At 35.6% G+C, this 21,265-nt stretch overlaps 1 protein-coding gene across 4 annotated transcripts in view; it reads right to left on the reverse strand.

Annotated features, from left to right (window-relative positions):
- The window catches only part of LOC128867901 (BMP-binding endothelial regulator protein), a 161,911-nt gene that overhangs the window by 134,884 nt on the left and 5,762 nt on the right, over nt 1-21,265 (reverse strand). For 3 of the 4 annotated variants that reach the window (XM_054109505.1, XM_054109503.1, XM_054109502.1), the window contains exon 2: nt 18,468-19,326. The exons of the other annotated variant lie outside the window; for it this stretch is intronic. The gene's annotated coding sequence lies outside the window, so the exon portion shown is untranslated. The remainder of the gene's footprint in view (nt 1-18,467; nt 19,327-21,265) is intronic. 4 annotated transcript variants of the gene reach the window in all.

Consider the following 21,265-nt stretch of genomic DNA (forward strand, 5'->3'; position numbering starts at 1 on the left):
GCTATTCACACGGAAGAGAATTACATCACCTAAACGACCAGATTCATAAATCTCATACATAGAATATTAAATTTACTCACATCTATACTTCGTTTTCTTAGTTTGTATGCATCTCAAATTTACATTCAAATTCACTGGCAATTCATTTGGAAAAAAAGCAGTACACGTGAAACGTAGAACACCAAATATCGAATTCGCAATGAACTCGATTCGAATTCACGCGGAAGTGAATTAGAGAACTTGCCTGATTAATATTTTTTTGGCACTCAAAAATAGTGGTACTATGCGAATACGTATGTGTGTGTGTATATATAATTACATATACATATGTGTATAAATGCATGTGCGAATATATATGTACTCGTAAGTCCCCACCATAGGTACGTATTCGTCAATGCTCCACATTATCATCAAACTCGTGGCGAAATTCAAACCACAAATTCTAATAATGACACGTTTGCACTCCCCATTTGGCCACGCGCATTTTGAACTTTGTACTACATACACAAACACATGCACCTTTCATAGACTCTTTCAAATTACGATGACTGGTGAAATAGGAACTTTGTTTATCAAAGGGTAACGAAACACTTCACAATTTTATGCCATGACGCATGCAAAGCCAAGTGCTATATGTGTCCTATGTATATGTGTATACTCGTACATAAAGGGTTTTTGAATAAGAACTACATATCAATTATTAAATGTAAAAAACGCAAATTGTGTGTGAATTATCTATTTACGTTTTTTTACAACATTACCAACAAATAGTTTTAGCGAATATGGTTATCATTTCTTGCAGCCAATGATTTGGCGAATTGGTAGTGTTGCCAACTTTTGTGTTTGAAAAAGTGCCTTGGAGTGCACTTAGAAAAAATCGCCTTACCACACTAAGAGCACCACTTTTTTGTTCTTTAAATTAAAGAATTTTTTTTTCATAAGAGTCTGTATTTAGCAGAAGTGAAAAGTATACATATCGTATCGTATTGTTCAATAACACAAAATTTGTTCATTCATATGTAATGATTCTGTAGAAAAAATGTATCCTATACATTTCAAATGTACAGGTTATATCACAAATTAGTTTCAAAGTCTCATCATTTCCTCATATTTTGAATTTTGATTGATGTGTTTCCTATCGATGTGACAATTTACATCCTCCGGTATGTTACTCGTATAACACTGTGGAACAAATTCAGGTTAGCAAAAATTAGGTCCATTCTGAGAGTGGCGGGTGAAAATAGAGGCGAAATTAGAAGACCCGTATCGCGCCGTTTTTTTATGTTAGTTCGAATTTTTTTTTAATCGGCCTTCGAAGTTTGCAGTCAAATGCCGATTTTCAGTATATTGTTTCATAAGTACCACAAAAATTTTCGAAATCAATTTTTTCAAAAATTGTAATTGTTGCACAGGTCTCTAGCAATAATTTGGCTTTTACAGATTGAAAAAATATCAATTAGTCGACGAGTTATAGCCAAAAAACCATATAAACAATTTTGCTCCGATTTCGAACTTCGAAGGCCGATTAAAAAATAAATTCGAACTAACATAAAAAAACGGCGCGATACGGGTCTTCTAATTTCGCCTCTAATTTCACCCGCCACTCTCAGAATGGACCTAATTTTTGCTAACCTGAATTTGTTCCCCAGTGTAATTGTTACTACAACGATTTTCTCTCTTTCAGCAATTTTTTATGTGTAGCATTGTAATATAGAAGGAATGATTTTGCTTTTAAAAGTATTCATTGCGCTGAAAACGCACTCAACTTTTACATTTGAGTTCAGCAAAAAATAAATAAAAAATATTTTTCTGGCGTTTTATTTTTCAAAGCGCACTACATCTAGTGACTAAACCACTAACTTGGCAACTACGCGAATTAGTAACGCGGCCTATAGTGTGAACACACCACTGATGTTGCATATTTCAAGGGGCACTATTTATTGGCGTAGCAACTTTTTAAGCTTAGTATGCGAAACGAGCTGCATAACGATATCTGCTTTAGCCGGGCACGAAGCCCGTTCAGCACTTGTTGTGGGAACTCCACGCTCTTGGAAAAATACAGGTACAGCCGCACTGGAAGCGCTGATTGTTAGAAGAGGAGAACTGGGCTCGCCGTGTATCTCTGTGAACACCAAATCAGCTCTATTTAAAAATATCCTTCATAAGACATGCTTATCTGTATATATTTAAAACTAAAATCGAAAATGATTTGTCGCTGTAACCAAAGTCCACTCGGACTGGTGGTGCATAGAATAAAAAAATGCCATAATTTTGCTAGGTAATTTGTAAACGGAAATTAAAACTTTCCACAACTTTTTCACATAAATTTTACTAAATTAGTTGAATAACGTTCGTTATGTTGATGTTTGCTGTTGTTCTCAGAAATCTACTATTTAGAATAACTCTAAAGAGATTACACTGCTCGCGCTAAAGCAGAATGCTCTTCGTGAAATGCTCCGTCGATCACTACAGCCATCTACTGAGAAAATAATGGGTTTCTTTTTCCTTAAACTAATATATATATGAGTGCCACTATCATTACTGTTAATCAAATAAAAACAAAAACTATTTCAGACAACACTTTGACCAGTTTTAACTATTTAGCCTTGGACGACGACAGATTGGACGAACGTGTGAATATGTGTGAAGTGACTGTGCAGATTTCGACTGGCGATAAAATTTTGTTAGTGATATACAAAAACAAAAACCCCAGAGTTCGCTCAAGTTGCTTCGTTGCTATCTGAACAACTATTGATTGGTCGATTGTAAATACATGAAAAATGATTGTGCGGAATTCGGCTGCCGAATCCCGAAGTAAGGTGGCAGCCATAGTTCCCCTCAAAATTTTCTTTTTCACCATAGATAAATAGCAAACCTGGTGATCTATCATCCTTGCTGCGCACCCAATTTTCTTTTTCTTTTTAGTTCCGATTAAAATTTTGAAGTTTTTATGAAATTTTGTCGATTTTTTATAAATTGTGTACAAAGTTAGAAATTTGGTATTTATTAAAGAATGAACTATATTTTATGCACAATTAATTTAAATATAAAAACCAATAAATAAACAAGTAGACAAAACTTGTCAAAATGTTGAGGTGCTATATTTTCTTCGGGGGCTGTACACGCATTATTCAAAGCCCTAGCCTTCCATTGTGATTTTTTATACCTACTATTCTATCAAGGGTGACAGATTTACAGAGTTACAGCTTGTTCTTTAACTATGGTGAAAAAGAACTTTGGTTGCCACGACACTTGGGGATTTGGCAGCCGACTTCTGCACGATCATTTTACATGTATTCACACTCGTCCAATCAGTCGCTGTTCATACGGCAACGAATTGTTATTCGTTGATTTTTTTCGTATATCACCAACACAATTTCAGTTTTTTGTAAACATATGACGTCAGCTCATCAGCTGATTCTGACAAATCCGCTGAGAGTCTGGTAAAGAAACCGTTGAAATCTTTTTACCATGGGCCAGTGTAGTTTAAGTGAGATGAATTTTTTAAACATACATAATTTAAGCGTGCGAATTGATGTTTGAACTTAGTTCAACTGGAAATCATAGCACTGAAAAACTGGCATTCCAAGTTTTGCAGATATTCATTAAGCAACATGACCGCGCTAACTTAACAAAACTCGAGCGACTCTCTTGAAAACCCCTCTACAATTATTAATATTTACTAATGTCTGTGTAAGGGCCCCCTTTGACCACCCTTATTATAACTACTATCGATTCATTTATTTGACGTATTTTATTTGTATGTTTTTGTGCCAATTTATTCTCCCACTCACTCACTTCTGCCCTACATTCATCCCCTTCGTAGGTGTATTGGCACCTGCATACGTCAGAATGGAACTACACACACTTAGATAGCCAGATAAGAAGACAAAGATATACATATGTATATGAGTTTGCATTCATGTATGTATGTATGTGACTGACCAGCGCCAGGCCCGGGCTGGTGGCGCTCGCCATCGATAGATAACAAAATATAGGAAATGTGTTTACGCGACTTTAGTTCACCTTTTCCGTCTTTATTTTGTATAAAATTTATGGCACTAAAAATGCCTGCAAATAGGAACATAAACATACAAACAAACGGGCAATCAAACAAATACCTAGTCTGTGACGCAAAGCCAATGATGGAACCAGCTGGTTGGTGGTTGGCGGTAGCAGCCAAACCGGGAACGAAATCAACTTTGCTGTACTGCAAAATTTCTACGTCAGAGTCCATAGTTCTGTTGCGCGTTTGGGCTTATCAGTGTTATTTTTTACATGCATGCGTGCATAGGTATGTGTACTTTCTGCTTAGAATACCGAGAATATGATGACACACAAGGCAAACAAGCAGAATGTGAGAGCCTCGGCAACTGATGTGTACGTCAATGGCAGTCGTGCTTGTATGTATATATTTGTTTAGATAACTGCACGAATAAAGGATAAAAACACCTACGCTTTTTGACATTGACTCTCGTCACTTGGAAATGAGCTAATCCAAACAAATTTATATTTATAGCCAGTTGTGATTTTAGCTTTGCACAAAGATTGATGGCTTCAATAAACTGCTACTTATGCAAATGCGAGTATACTTATACACATACAAATGTATGTAAAATAATAAATTTGTATGCAAAATCATAAAAAAAAAGTTATACTTTTATGTGTATAGTTTTAGAAGTAAAGAAGAACGGAGCCGAGTTTTACTTCAGCGCATAATTTTAAGTTTGTTTCCGGATTCAATGTAGGGGAAAAGTGTATGCTTGACATATACCAGAAATTATTCCTGAGTAATAGAGAATGAAATTTAGATCAGTTATGTTCTTATATATGTATTAAGGGTTACACAAGTAATTGTTCCTTATACTTCCTAGCATTATACATCCCACCAGGAGTAGTTTTGATATTTAGCGCCCATGCAGACAACGTTTCATCACTGATCTATAATCAGTTAGCAAATAATCACTTATGTCTGTTTGGTGATTTTAATCTACCAAATATTATCTGGTCTAATAATTTATCTAAACTTGATATTTTGCCAATGAAAGCTAATTCAAAGATGAATTCTTATGTCGCTGATAGTATTTTAAGTCTTAATTTAGTGCAAATTAATTGTTTTCAAAACAAACTCATTAGAATTCTAGATGTCATTTTTGTCAGTGACAACATCGATTTTAATATTTCGGAGTGGCTCAGTCCATTTTCACTTACAGATAAGAATCGTATTTTTTTGGTACTTAATGGTTAAAAGGTGCAGGGATCAGCGGAATTAGCAATATGTGGCGTCATGAAAATTGGCTGGCATGGCTTTGGATATCATATTACATCTGCCACCCCTAGATCTCATCTGCAAATATTCAGCGGCCTGTTCCGCTTTAAGGCTCAGAGCGAGCTCACAATGAACATTCAACCATCTTAGACTCCTATACGGATATACCCAATGATTGTGACCACACCCTCCCTGCTCCCCCCTCCCGCTCCCTCCCTCCCATTCTCTGCTTCGAAAGGAATTTCCTAATGAGAATCCCTTATAGACTGAAATGGCTTCAAGAAGATCATTACCCAACACACCCGTTAAGATCTACACGAACGAATCTAAAATGGGCACCGGTATAGGATCAGGGTTATATTGTGAAGAGCTTTCTATCAGTGAATCCTTTGAGCTACCGGATCACTGTAATGTTTTTCAAGCGGAAATAAACGCTATTCATGAAGCCTTAAAATGGTTAGAGATAAACAGAATATCATCAACAGATATCTGCATTCTATCAGACACCGAAGCAGCCCTACGGGCCCTGGATGCATTCCAAATAACATCAAGGAGTATCTTACGTTGTCGTCAATCTCTTAATGAGATGGCCAAACAATATCGTATCATCTTATGTTGGATTCCAGGCCACACAGATATACCATCGATCAAACAACTTAAAATTTATGCTCGTTGTCAAGACGACATTTCCACTAAAAAAATATTTTGCCGTCTTTGGTTTCTTCCATTCATTTATGAGTTACAGGGTATTAATAATGGAACTCAATAAAGAGAAAATTCGGTACACTTTACGGTTTTTCTTCTATCAAGGCAAAAATTCAAGCCAGGCCACTAAAATTGTGAATGGTGTTTACGGTGCCGTTACTCTAACTGAAATTTCGGCTTCGTCAATTCCAATATTTTTGGGGATAAAGAAAATGTCGGTAAAATCACATCACAAAATAATCGAAGTTGACCGACATCCCGGTATCGCTAGCGAACAAAAGGTCTATGCGTGGTTTTGGTCCTGGTATCGCTAGGGACCAAAAGGTCTATGCGAGGCTTAATGCCAACCAGGCTAACCTAACCTAACCTGACCGGAATGTTAGTAGTCGTAACATCGCCCAGGAGCTAAAGATCGACCACAAAATAGTTTTAACCATTTGCGTACAAATTTTACCCAAAAATACGGGATTTTTCCCCCAATTTAATTTTTTTGCAACACATCCAGCAAATTAAATCTGTAAAATTGATTTGTAAACCTAACCTTATTAAGGCATCGTTCCACATTTAAAAGTACTCTGCTGTGGCTTCATGCCCAAAGTAGGAGTGAACTCACGCCCTCACACGTAAATAAAAAATGAAAAAAAAAAATCTCTACTTTCCATTTTCACATGTTGGCTGTATAAAGTTTTGGCTCAGCTTCTTCTGTGTGTCCAGCACGCTGTCAAACTTCCAAGAGAAAAGGAAAAACTACAAGAGATTAGAGTGCAGCTGTCACATTTTCACTTTAGCTAAATTGTTTTGCTTAAACTGAGTTGTGCTCTAAATAACCGCATCCGCACGAAATGTCAAAGTAAAAGGCTAAGTGGTCGAAACACTAATTCCTTTGATAGATGTAAGGTCACTACTTCCTTCTTTTTTATGTATATATGTTTGTGTGCGTGTGTGTGTGTGTGTGTGTTTTTTATTTATTACACTGCGCTGCCTGAAGTTTTGCTACATACTCGCCGGGATTCACGCTTGATTTTCGCTTTATTCCATACAAAAGTGCGCACACTTGTGACAACCACTGAGCAATAAATACTCGCCAGTCAATATGTTGAAAAGTCCATAAATCATTTGTACGCGTACTTTTACGTTTATACGAGCTTTACAATTGCCTGGACATTCAGCGGAGTGCGCGTCCACTTTTCACTTAGCCGTTGCTTATCGAGCGTAGTGCGAGTAAAGTTTGGCCATTAAGACGATCGCAATTTAATCAATGAATTATTGGCGGTTTCATCGATGCAGTTAAATTGATAATTCCATCGTCATACTGGCCATTGCGTTGTGTTGGATTCACAGTTACGAAATGTTGCAAATGTTGACAATGTTGTTGGTTGGCAATTTTGCACATTTAAACGTTCGTTGTTATTCTCTTTAATTTGTTTGTTGTTTATGTTATTTACACAAACATTTTTTTCATTCTCACATTTTTTTTTGTATTTATTTAATATATTTTTATCATGCTTAGCGCATTTCGTTTCTTGAATTTTTGTGGCACAAGACACACGTGTGCCGATCACAGAAAAAAAAAACCAAAGCTTTACACCTGCAATTGCCGGCAGTTGTATCTGGTAAAGCCTATGCCGCATGCGATCGGCCAACATGCTATGCCCCCGCTTACGTCGCCTGCTGCTACTACAGCTAATACAGCAAGCAATAATTCCAAACTACCACCGGCTGCTCTATCAGCGCATCAGACAAATGCATGCCATGAATTTAGAAAATCAGCGACAATCACAAGTCGGCAGAATCATTTGCTAGACGGTAGGATCAATTTACATGCTGTTAAATAAGTAACGAGACTTTTGAGGAGACAGCAGTAAAATATAAAAAATACCAACAGTACGACAAAATTGGACGAAAAAAAGACAAGAGAAGGGGTGGTAATTATGAAAGTGGAAGAGCTGTAGAATGTGGAGGCACCTGCCGTTTTGTGGCTAAAGGTCACACAACATATTTATAAATTTCGTTCAACTCCGAGTTTAAAAAGAACCAACGTAAAAAAACTCCACAACTCCACAGACTAAGTCAAAAACGAAGGACAAGGACAAGCTTGTTTTCCTACTTTGCAAGGCTTTTAATTTTGGATTCATAGACGGGTATGAGCTCCGAGAAGCATAAGTTACGGAGTGCATGCCATAAGAATACGTTTTGGAGCCGCTCCATCCTGGCAATATGGCACCCAAGCATTGAACGTATAACCGCTATATATAGCAATTTCACTGTATACGGATCCATATATACCAAACTGTGTCGCGTTCCATTCGGAAGTGCGCAAGTTCGAAACCCCGTCCACGACACCCCAATTAATAGAAAGATTTTTTTCTAAAGCGGCCGCTCCTCGGCAGATAATGGCACACTTTTGAGTGTATTTCCGCCATAAAAAGTTCCTCATAAACAACCATCTACCATCCGAAGGAGACGTAAATCCCGCCATTTGTGGAAAACCCTCAAGACGCACACCATAAATAGGAGGAGAAGCTCGACCAAATACCCAAAAAGGGTGTAGTAAAATTAAGATATGAAAATCAAAAATTACTTAGGCGAAGCACTTGCAAAGTCTATTATAAAATTTAATGGCGCATATTTTTAAAGAATATGAAACATATGAAGAGTTTAGGGTCGATGATGGATTAAAATGTTCCACAAAACTAGCCACGGAGAATTTCTGCAGGCATCTTCTCAGACGAAAACAGCGTGCGGTAACGCACAAAAGTTGCCCAAATTACATATGAAGAAATCGATGTTTGTACGAAACTTAATCATAATATATTTTGCGTTTGTAGCTCAAAAAGCCATTTTAAAATTTACTAAAAAAAAAAATAAAAAATTGTTAACATATTTAATAGGAAAAAATATATTTTTTAATTATTTGAAATGCTTCTTTGACACTATTATAGTTTTATAGAAGTAGGAACATTTTTCAATGTCTAGTCCTAACTGCAATTTTGGGGTTCTTTAAAAAAAGTCCAGACATGATGGTGAAAAACGAAAAACACAGATTTACCACCATTTAGTTATGCAAAGTGGCACAAAATTAATCATCCAATTTTATTTCTGAGTAACTTTTTTACTAAATAAATTAGAAACAAAATTATTTGGTGCAATGGAAATCTTTATTATGACCTTTACGCACCTCATTGCTTATACCATTGAATTATACAAGGTGGCGCAAAATTAGTCATCCATTTTTTTAATATAATAACTTTTTTGCTCAATTTTTTTAAACAAATTATTTTATGCGATTGAAATCTTTATTTCGACCTTTACACGTCGCATTTCTAATACTATAGAGTTATACAAGGTGGCGTAAAACTAATCATCCAATTTCATTTCTAAATAAATTTTTTACACACTGTCTTATTTTCGTATTTTTAAATCACAGATGAACGAACTGACCCCCACTTTCAGGCCGGGCGTTCAAATAGCGTTGAATGCTACCAACTCATGGCATTCCTGGTTCGGAAACTTTTTAACAGAAATTACTTGAAATACGTTGGTACGAAGATTATGCAGATACGGTGCAGTGATCCTGGCGGGCAGTTGAATAGTTGAGGCAGACCAAGCGACTGAACCAGCAGAGTGAATAAAACTCATCGGTTTCGATGCGAGTATAAAAGACAGCAGTCGGTTGGTCGGTGCGGTGTTTGGGCGGCAGACAACCCCCAAAAACATAACAACAAAACATATACACATATGAACGTACGCATAATAGCAATAATGGCAAAAGCAAAACCGACCATAACATCAACATTATAAAATATTGTAATAAATAGCAAAACGGCCGAGGCTCGATGCAGCGCAGACCTCGCTTGTACGACAGGTGCGTGCGTGTAAATAAAGTCAAAGCCAACCAGCCATCAATTCCAACGGCCAGCTGCTAGCCAGGTGAGCAGCTAGTCGGCCTCAGCCAACCAGACAGCCAACCAGCCAATCAACAACCGACCAGCCGGTCAACAAGCCAAGCGTACGAACTTAATACGAGCTACTAAAGGTATGCGGCCAGCGATCTGCTGCTGCTATGGCATATAACAAATGATTAAATAACAACAACTATAATAAAATAAAAGAGCACAATTAAACTAAACAAAAATGAGCAAGCAAAATAAAAATAAAGAGTGAGAGGAAAAAAATGAATTGTATTGTAAAAAATTAATAGTAATCGAAATAAACAGTGCCAACAAATCAGAAGAAATAATACGTAGACAGCAATAGTAAATGGATTGGTAAGAGGAAGAAGAAGAAGCCGATGAAAAATGAAACGAGTATGGGTGCTGGCAAATAGGCTGACGGTCGTCTACAAACGATAGTGCTGTTGCTGGCGCTGTTGCTACTGCCTTTGCTGGTGATGCTGGCGGATGGCGTAGCGGTGTAGCTGATGCTGCCTGCTGCTAATACGAGCCGTGGAGCTGCTGCTAGTTATGTTGATGGTGACGGTGACGCTGACAGGCGCAAAAAACTGGTATGGTTGCATTTTTGTGTATACACGTTATTATTTACCCACAATCAGTTATTAAATATTTCGAATTGTTCAGTAGTAACAGACGCACAAACCCACAAGCAAACAAAGTCACAGAAAATGTGCAAAAAAAAACATTCCTGATGTTTAATTCCGTTTGGCATTTAAGTATGTGCAAATTGCAAATTAATTTTAATAAAAATTCCGAAATTTCATTTTTAATAATCTTATGACGTAAACGAGTGTTCGTAAAAAATGTCCAGATTTATTGGTAAATAAAGATGCATAAGGTAGGCCATAACAATAACAAACGAGCAAATTTAAGCACACAACTTAAATGTGCATGCAAATACATACATATGCACATACATACATATCTACTATAAATAATTTAATGCGCAGTCGAAACTCGATAACCTGAACGATATTGTCACAGTGCACGAAAGAAAATTTTTTCCCGACCGCCGAAGCAAATGCAAAAGAATGAATGAGAGAGCTTTCGCTGACAAGTTGGAGAAAAATTCAAAATTTCATGGGCATCATTTAAATGGGAAAAGATCGCTTTAACCTTCAGCTGGTGACGTGCGTTCGCATAGACCGAGGGTCAGCAACTTGCTCTTCTTTGGATGTGTAGCTGCGACCTTAATTTTGCGACCACAAATGGAAACCATATCCTTGGACGATCTTCGGTTTCAGCCGGATGGTCAGGCATACCACACAGCCCATGCCGCAGGCGATTTTTTGCGGCAATCGCATTAACAGCCTTCTCGTGGGTTGGCAATTGGCCATATTTTAGCTGTGATTTCACGTCGTTAGGCTTTTATTTTGGGGTGCCGTGAAGGGCCGATTATGCCCGTAATATCTATTGACAATTCATACCCTCAAGGTGAATATCGAGCAAGCTGTTCGTGAGATAGAGCCAGGTTTTGGAAAACTGGGCTAACAGGATGCACTACTGCGAAGGCAGTCGGGGCAACCACATTATATTGAAATTCACCCAAAAAATCGCGTTTGGAGTTGTCCACAAGAAGTTCGTGCCAACGAGCCAAACCGTCAATTCAATTTTCTATCTTGGCGTTTTGAAGGGTTTGTTGCATCGGGTTTGTCCATTCGTCAAATTCGCCCTGTATACCGCGAAAGCTGAAGCTGGCGCTTATTGCATGATAATGCACCATCTCATCGATCCACTTTTTTGACTAAAAATCGCATTTTAACCATCAATAAGTCACCGTATTCAGCTTGTATGGCCCCCTGTGACTTCTACCTATTCGGAAAATTGCATTTGGCTATGAAAGGAAAACGTTTTGCGTCCATAGAGGCTATCCAAAAGGCTTGTACCGACATCCTGAAGGAAATTACGGTCAATTATCTGAAAGACTCTTTCGAAAAGCTTTTACATCGCGCAAAACAGTGTATAGAGGCCAAAGGGGACTATTTTGAATAAATAAACTCGAAGTTATCAGAACAAAGCTCCTGTCGTTTCTATTTTAGCTCAGTCTTGTTTATTTTGGACTTCACCATGTAGATTTCTCATTTTTTAAGAAAGAATTTTCTGTACTATTGAACACTATATTTTAGTTAGTTAAAGATAAACGTGCATATTTTAGTTCTGGACGTCTTGAAATAAATAAATAAATGTTAAAATAATCCAAGTTGCGAAGTAGTTAGATTGAAGTGCATTAAAAGTTAGCTGAGTTGCCGGCAGGCAATGTACAAAAAAACACAGTAATGTGCATTAAAATTGAATTGACGGTATTACTTTAATTGCATTACCTTCAATAGGGCGATTCTCTGTGCCAGTGCGCGGTTGTGCAGGTTAAAGTCATTCACTAATGCATGTGCAAGAATGCGATAGTACATTGAGTGTGCGTCTCATGGTTACAATAAAAAAGCAGCAAATACTCATAAGTGATACAGGATCGTATTTGTAATGCTACATTTCACGAATTTTGATGAAGATAAAACGGGTTGTAGCATATGGATTTTTTAACGTATAACGACTTTTTGTGTAAAATTTAAATAAGTCTCAGCCTATTTTAAATTAAAATAAATTTCAAATAAAATTTGAATTTAGCCCATATTTCTTTGCAAGTCTATGCGTTATTCAATATTTATATCTTATCCATTGCAACATTTTTTATTATGCCATATTTTATTATATAATATTCCCACGCAAATATTGACCAGCCAGTTTTGTTAACTATTCAATTAGACTACATTCATGTACTTATACACAGTCAAGGCCACTGAATTATGAACGCTGGCGATTTTTAGGTTTTTTTAAGATGTCAAAAAATGGGATTTTTCCTCAAAATTTAAATGGTGTTGCGTATGCAAGTTTTTGTTCGCGAGAAAATTTGCCAAGACGACAAGCAAATAGGCGCAAAGTCATGCCTTAAACCCAGGTTTGGGACTTAATATAATATCAAGAACTAGGTTTATTTTCTTTACAACTATAGTAAATATAGTACTATGTTTTAGTAAGAACCAGCTTTGCCATAAATCTATTATATTCTAATGTTGCCTTATAAAAGTGTGCTCCTAAATTTATAAAGCGCAAAAAGTAAGTAAGTTTCGAATAAACTCATGTATTTAATAATAGATTTGACATACACCTGCGTGCATAAAAATAGCAGCACAGTTTCGATTTTTTATTTTTTATTTTTTTGTAAAAATATAGGTTCATACCGCAACAAAAACCATAAAACACAATGTTTCACAGTGTGCATTATAATTTAAGGAATTAAAAAAAAATCAAAAAAAAATCAAAAAAAAATCAAATTTTTAAAAATTGCAAAACTTATCTTTAAAGCAAGGTATACTAAAAAGTGTTTATATTTTTACACAATTAATTAATAAAGAAAAAAAATAATGAAGAAAAAATTAAAATTGAAATTAAAAAAAAATCGTTCAACACGCACGTTTTCCAGTGTTTAGCCATTCGTTCATAATTCACTGTCCAGGAACTGTATCTGTATATGTCTGTTTGCACGCATCCCAGCATGAGTGCATAAGTATTCGCATAAACTTGCCGAAATTACTTTTTTAAGTAAACAACAGCACAACTAGCAACATTAACTGAGTTTTATGTAGATGATTATTTGCGTGGATGATACACATCTATGGAAAGTTCCTTCAGCTACTACATAGCGCATACTATATATGTATATACTACATACATATATACTTAGGAATAATGAATTTAAGAATCCATTATCTGCGTTAAGTAAATATACACACACACACACATACACAGAGAATGCTTTCGGGTGTTTTACCAAGGAAAAAATAAATTAAATCAGAAATTTGTGGGTGTGCACAAACCAACATACATATGGAGCATAGCGACACACACATATACATATGTATGTTTAAATAAAGTAAAAGAATTAAAAGTCTTTACTGCGAAATAAATACGAAAATTGCTAGGTCATCTTTTGCAAAGGCAAGATAAAGGGGCATACCGTCTGTGATATCTAAAAAATTCCAAACATGAAAATGTTGCCGGATCATCGAAAAAAAAATCATAACGCAGCATCCAATAGTTGATTTTACAACAAACAAAAAGAAAATACTTTTTCCAACACTTTTCCCAACAACATAAATATTTACAATCTCTTGCGGTTCATTAAATCCCCAAGCATTTGTGTCCTCATCACATACTCGTATACGTCTTGGACAGTAGCTTTGCTTAAAGTTTTCTATTCTTTTATTATTATTGTTTATTTATTTATATATTTTTCTTGTTTTTTTTTGTACTATGATAAACTTTTTGGGTTTTTGGGCATTACTAGCCTTTCTTCTCGCAATCTTCGGCAACAATAAATTACAGGCTTAAAAGCATATTGTCAACGCTACTTCGCTCAAACGCTTCATATTTACAAAAAGTTTGTGCTTCGAAAGTGTGGGGAAACCCGCCGAAATATACTCTTGCATATCTACATATTATATATACATTTTTATACATTTTTTGGTGAATCGTCTTTTACATAAAGACACAATCTTTAGCTTTCAATCTGCACAGCTCGTGGCATAGTTTCAATGTAGAATTTTGCCTTAGGCGCAGTGTAAGTTGATACTAGAAATGAACAAACTCGAGCACTAATCTCATCTGGCTTCTACCGTATAAAGATAATTTTCACGAATATTTCAATAATTGGTAAAAACAAATTTGCACAATTTTTTACATGATTACATGGCGGTCAACTTCGATTATTTCTGTGATTTTATCAACATTATCGACATTTCCGTTAACATTAAAAATGGCTAAACGGAATCAACGAAACCAAAATTGAACGTAATTGGCACCATAAACACCCTTCACATGTTTAGGGCCTGGTGGATTTTCGCCTTTATCAAAGAAAAACTCTAAAACTGTACCGAATTTTCTCTTTGTTGATTTCCATTGTTAACACCCTGTAACACACAACTTTTTATCGAACTCTACCAAGATTGGCAACATTTCAACTTCCCAAACCAAGGTCAAATCAATGAAGGTGACATCAGTAGAACAGCTGATGCGATTTTTTTATTCTTCGTAGCGTACAGAATGAAAACAAAAAACGCAACAAAATTACCTCTAAAGGGCGTTCATGTAATCAAATCCTTGCTCTTAATTTGCATAGGTTACCAAATTTATCAGGTATCGTTTTATTATTTATTAATAAACTGCTTTAGATCAGCATTTGCATATGGCGCAAAAATAATCACCCTATCGGAGATTTATTATTTTTGGCACTGTGAAATAGACAAACAGACATGAGAAGGGGGCGTAAAGGTCAAAATAAAGATGTCCATCACTCAAAATTATTATTTTTTTGTATGTTTTAATTAATAAAAACATTATTCCAAAGCAGAATTGAAAAATATGCTTAATTTTGCGCCACCTTATAGAAGACAAATTTTGAAATTAATTTTGTTTAGCTTAAAAAAAGAGCAAAAAATACTTTATATATGCAAATTTCATACTTTAGGTCTGATTTGATGATGGGAGGCGGTCGCTTTTAATAAAGAAAATTGCAGATTAAGTTTCTTCGCACCCCAAGATACGCAGAAAGGCTATTTGATGATAAAACTGTTTGCTGAGTAATTTTATTGTTTTTTTTAAGATTCCTCCGTGACCAGAAACTTCAAATTGTAAAAAAGCAAGCGTGAAATCGCCAACCTAGGAAAGCTAAGAAATGTTGTAACTTTTCTATATACAACACAGAAAATATATTAATTTAAAGAGTTCCTCAAAAGTGACGCCTCGATGTCAGTAGAGAATAATTCCTAGGCGGTTATTTTTTTACTTCATCTTTGTCATTTGTCAAGTAGACAGATGAACAACGCGTTCAAATTATGGAAACTTATTATTATTAAGCTCGACGCATGCATAAGTACACATGTATATAAGTATATTATGAAAATCGTCGACCTTTAAAAACAGCGCATCGCAAAATTAAAAAAAACTGGTACTGTTGAAAATAGCAAAACGACTGATAAACCAAAAACTGAACGTTCACATGCGACTCACTCCTGCTATACTATAGAGTGATACTTTCTCTCGGTACACAAAGGGCCCAGGTCAGGTTTCCTAATGAGCGTTTTCATGTCAAGTGATCCACGTATTTTGGGCATGGTCTCAAATTTTTCTGAAAATTGGTTTATTTTTAGTCCTAAGTATAATAGAAGTGAACTGAAAAAATTTTGAAAAAATCTTATATGTAATATAATTCTGAGATTTATTAAATATTAAATATTATGGTACAGAGCGCAATATGTTCGGTGCATTTTAGCAATAAAAAAAAGTTTCTTTTTCGTTCCCTGCATCTTTATTAATGGGATTTCTATAACTTTTCAAGATATACCATATTCAAACACGCGTACGTACTCGAGCCCGTGAAAATTCAATGCAAAATGTTGTTCTGGCATACGTATTTAATTGTAATTTTATTGTAATTACAAAATGACAGCTGAAAACCGGCCCGTTACAATTGTGTTTAACTGAGCAAATTTTCCGACGGAAGTGTATCAGCTGATCACCACCCGTCAACCCTTTCCTTGCTGTCCCGCTGCAATTCTGTTCCGGGCCTAATACTCATTAAGTGCTTCTAAACAAAAGCCATTTTACGCACTGCTACCAATGAATGTTTAATTATCAATTGCTTCATCTATGCGCCAACGCTAACGTATGGCGTATCGAAGACAGTAAATATATTTGAGCAGATTCGGGGATAGAGTGAATAGAAGAAGACTAAATAAGGAGAGAGTTGGAATTGGGCATATTTAAAAACATATTAGTTTGAGAATCACTGCATGCTGGACCAAACATTTCAAAGGCGATAAATATCCAAGGCGCACTATAGGAGGTGGTGTGATTAGAGTAGTTGATTTCCTCTTGTTCCATTCGCCTTTAATTTGGAAATGTCAGTAAAACGGAATGACGAAACTTGTTGTTGCGTTGTGAATGTGCGATAAACTAACTTATCTATTTGTCATTCATTCTTTTTCTCTTGACAGTTCTGATTTTAAAAACTTTGGTGTTGTTGCTCGAATGCTACCACCTTGAATAGATTCACCTTAGCAAATATCCACCACTGATAAATTCTCGAAAGCATTGATAAAACGGAATAAATTCAAACAATATATTTTATCCATGTGAAAACAGGGCAGATAGGTAGAAGTTGCAAAGAAGATTCCCTACCTAACGGTGAACGAAAGAGAGAACTCAAGTGCTGTTGAAAAAAGCTCGCTCACTCAAGTGGCTCTTTAATCATAGAAATGATTCTGTAAACTAGAATTGAAGGTAAGGCTCAGATTTCAGTGGTGTTAAAATTTCGATATTCTTGGCATGCTGTGATAAGAGGTGTCATATTACACGTCATGCATACATGCATTTACATATATGCGTACATAATTACGTATGTATATATTTATTTAAGTAAATCTTTAAGCCATTTGGTGTGCCATGAATTATATATGTATGTATTTATGTATGTATGTACGCATTATTGATACCAATTCATAAAATACTAAACATACATATTTGCTACAATACACAAAAAAAAAACAAAAAAGCACTACAACAAAGCTAATAAGTGGCATTGGCAATTTGTAGAGCTGTTAATTCCATTGTGGATTTTGGCGTTATAAAATTCTCACTTCAATTTATCACAAAATAAAACGCAGGCTCCGACGAACACACACACACGTATACACCCAAGCAGGCACTTGTAGACATGCCTTGAAAGGCGAACCAAGCGCGAGACAAAGTGATACTAACAATTGAACACGAACGCCTTTTGTATGGGCATGCAATTTGTGTGCAAATGTGCGTTTGCGTATGGGTTTCTACATACATACATACGTATATTGTACATATGTTTGGATGGATACTAAACATGGAGAGGCAATTAAAATATTTCACTATTTTATGGACTATAAACAACCAACAGAAATACCAATAGACTGAGAGACCAATAGCTAATAGATGAATAGGACAAAAACAAAAACAAAAACAATGAAATGGAATTGGAATAGGAATAGGAATCGGTATAGCGACAACAATACTAACAACAACAAAAATTATGGTGGTAGCTACACCACAAACGATCATAACATATCAACAACAAAATTATAGTGGAACGGTAGCAGCAAAACGACTACTACTACAACAATTGCAATAACAGCAAATCAGCAACATTGTATGGTTACTGAATAAATATTACGTGGAGTATTCCCCATGAGCGCCGTGAGGTGGAATGTAGGAGGTAAACGCTGCGTACCTGTTTCAAAGTAGAATCGCTTTTCTGAACATATGTAGGTATGTATGTATGTGCATACGTGCATTTATACATATGTAGGTACATATGTAGGTAGATTGCAGGAATGTAAATACACAATTACGTCTACTTTGCTAAACAAAATAATAAAAATAAAAAAAACTCAAAGCAAATATTAAATGATAATTACATAGAAAAGTCACATATCCGTGCATACATAAATACATACCAACATAATCGTATAGTATTTCCCAGTTGTTGCGAATATACTCGATAGCATTGCGAGGTGGAGCAGCTTACTTTTGGTGCTGATGGTTGTTGTTCTTGTTAATTTTATGCCTTTTGTCGCTTATAATACTTATTTGTAGAATTTTGCTGTACAACATCGATCGCTACGCACGTACATATGTATGTATATGTATTGGCATTATTCAGAGCAAGCGCGTGAGCATATCTACAATCCTATGGAAATCATACACACATCCATAGTATGTACGGCTAAATGCATGCACAATAAATATAAAAAGTACTTATGTAGCTATGTACATATGTATGTAGCAGCACAGTAGCAGACGCTACCAGTAGGAACAGCCACGATCAGCGATCGACTTTCGTATACCCGACTTTCGTATGTATGCTTGTGCAAGGTATCTGGCGAGGTTCTACGATTATGGCACACTAGTACTCACTGCCCGGCACAAATGGCATACGGCAAATTAATTATGCTCAGCATGTGGATTGATATCTGCTCAAATTTGAATCGTTTGTAATCGCCTTCGTCGCACTCGCAGACACGCGGGCAATCCCAAACTGTATACGCCGCCGTTCGACAGCGCGTTTCGCCCAGCTTGGCTGGATGGTTGGTTGGCTCGTTCTAGCTGATTGAGTGCCTGACTTTGCTATGCGTTGTTGGTCGCTGCTCGCTGGTTTGCAAATCACTATTAAACGCAACTATTTTGCGGGCGCATACGCGTTTGTTTATACGTAATTTCGTGGCGCGAATGTGTAGATGGCTATCGGATGTACAGACATAGATACGTCTAAGCGCGCGGGCGCACACCGTGTTGACCGACTAAGTACGTACATATCTGGAACGAAATTATTTCGTTTAAATAAATAATTGTTTGGTTTTCTTTTTGTATTTCCTTTGTTTCATTTCTTTTTGGTTTTATTTGATTGCATTTTATTTTATTTCATTCCCTTTCTTTATATATCTCACATTTAATTTTTTCCGAATTATTAGTAAAGTAATCTACTATCCAAAGCTAAGAAAGATTTAAATCGTATGCCTATCAACGCATTAACTTTCGCGTTGAATGGAGATTCCGTCCGTACTGCCACCAAACTTAGTGTGTGCATCATTTCTTCTTGAACGTTTTATCAACAATTAGCATTTTGGTTAGTTTTATATAAAGAGGTGCAATTAATATTATATTTTCCAACAAACGGAGAAGCTGGAGGCCGCCGTGGAGGAGTGGTTTGTATGTGTAATTGGTGGATAGAGGTTCGAAGCCCGTTGTGGGCATGAAACAGAAATTGTTCCCTAAAAACGACAGCTAAGGTAAACTACAAAGACATATTAGTAATTTTAGTAATAATTTGCAGAATAGTTCCTGTACAAATTTTGTTTGTTAAACCACAAATCCCAAACTTTATCAAGTAGCAGTTTTTAACTGTCAGAGGTTGGTTCACATTTTATTACTGATTTTTTATTAATTACATAAGCTTTAACTAAAAACAGAAAAAAAAACTCCGAAATTTTAAATGATCTTTAAAAAAGCGGTCGTACAAGCAAAAAAATATATTTTAAATAATCGGAATTTAAATAAAATCAAATATCGTTTAAGTTTCGGAAATCATGGCATATAATTCGATTAGTCAGAAATGACATAATTAATAATCTGCAGTGTATTTGTAGGCAATACATTTATAGAGAAAACATGGCCTGATTTTGAATCCCATTATGTGCGTAAAGAGTTTTCGCAAGCAGCGGTTACCTACGGCAGGCAGTAGCCTACAATTGTATTTTTGAGTTGAAAATTTTCTCATAAAACCATCTGACATCCGGAGGCGGTTAAACTTTATATTTATGGAGCAATGTTATTGGAGAAGAATATAAAGTTAAACACTTCTGGGTGTACGCTTGAGTTGTGGTATTACGGTGTTAATCACAGGCGCTTGCAACCGGCCCTTTTTTCCTTCTTCAACCAATCAACTCTTGAACCTGAGCTCTAAATTTTTAATGTATATTTTTCCCTCGATAAATTCAACTACCTGTTGTCGAGAAAATTGCATCCAATAACACTAACTAATTGACAGCATTTTTTAACTTGCGGTGCACTAAGTCCGAATTCAACCTATCACAAAACGTCCAATCACGTCAAAGTTTCGAAAAAATTTGCTTTTAAGCCGAAAGTGAGAGTACCATATACAGGTGAACAAAAAACAATAATTACATACAAATCGTAGCGATTGCCATTTTTTCAGATGAAGAATCTGTATTAGGATTGTGAAGTTTTAGCCGCCATGGCTGGCTCATCCCGCTCGATTGTTAGTTAACAGCTTGATTTTGAAATTTGCGTATGCTACTTTAAAGTCACTTGCGAACAAATTTTAACAAAATGAAAGTGATTGAGTAAAGTAAATTAACTTCAATTTTCAATAATTATCTAATTTCAGCGGCATGTTGTTCTATCAATTGCAAAGAATGGACATTTAATTGCACATTTAGTTTCTTATAAAAGTCTCTAAATATCAGAGATGAGATTCGAATAAGGCATATTAAAATCTATCGTAAACAAATTGGTCTTAGCGAAAAAGGCAATGCTACATAGTTTATTGAATATTTTAGAGAAATACAAATTTTTTAAATTTTTTTTTAATATTAAATTTAGCTAAATCTCATTTTATTTAATTTCTTTTTTTTAAATATTTATTTTTTATTATTTTACTTTTTTTTACTTACTTGGTATTTCAACTGTATTATTTATTATTTTACTAATAATGCTATATTTATTGTTTTTATTT

The sequence above is a fragment of the Anastrepha ludens genome, chromosome 6 (assembly GCF_028408465.1).
Source record: "Anastrepha ludens isolate Willacy chromosome 6, idAnaLude1.1, whole genome shotgun sequence".
Lineage (NCBI taxonomy): Eukaryota > Metazoa > Arthropoda > Insecta > Diptera > Tephritidae > Anastrepha > Anastrepha ludens.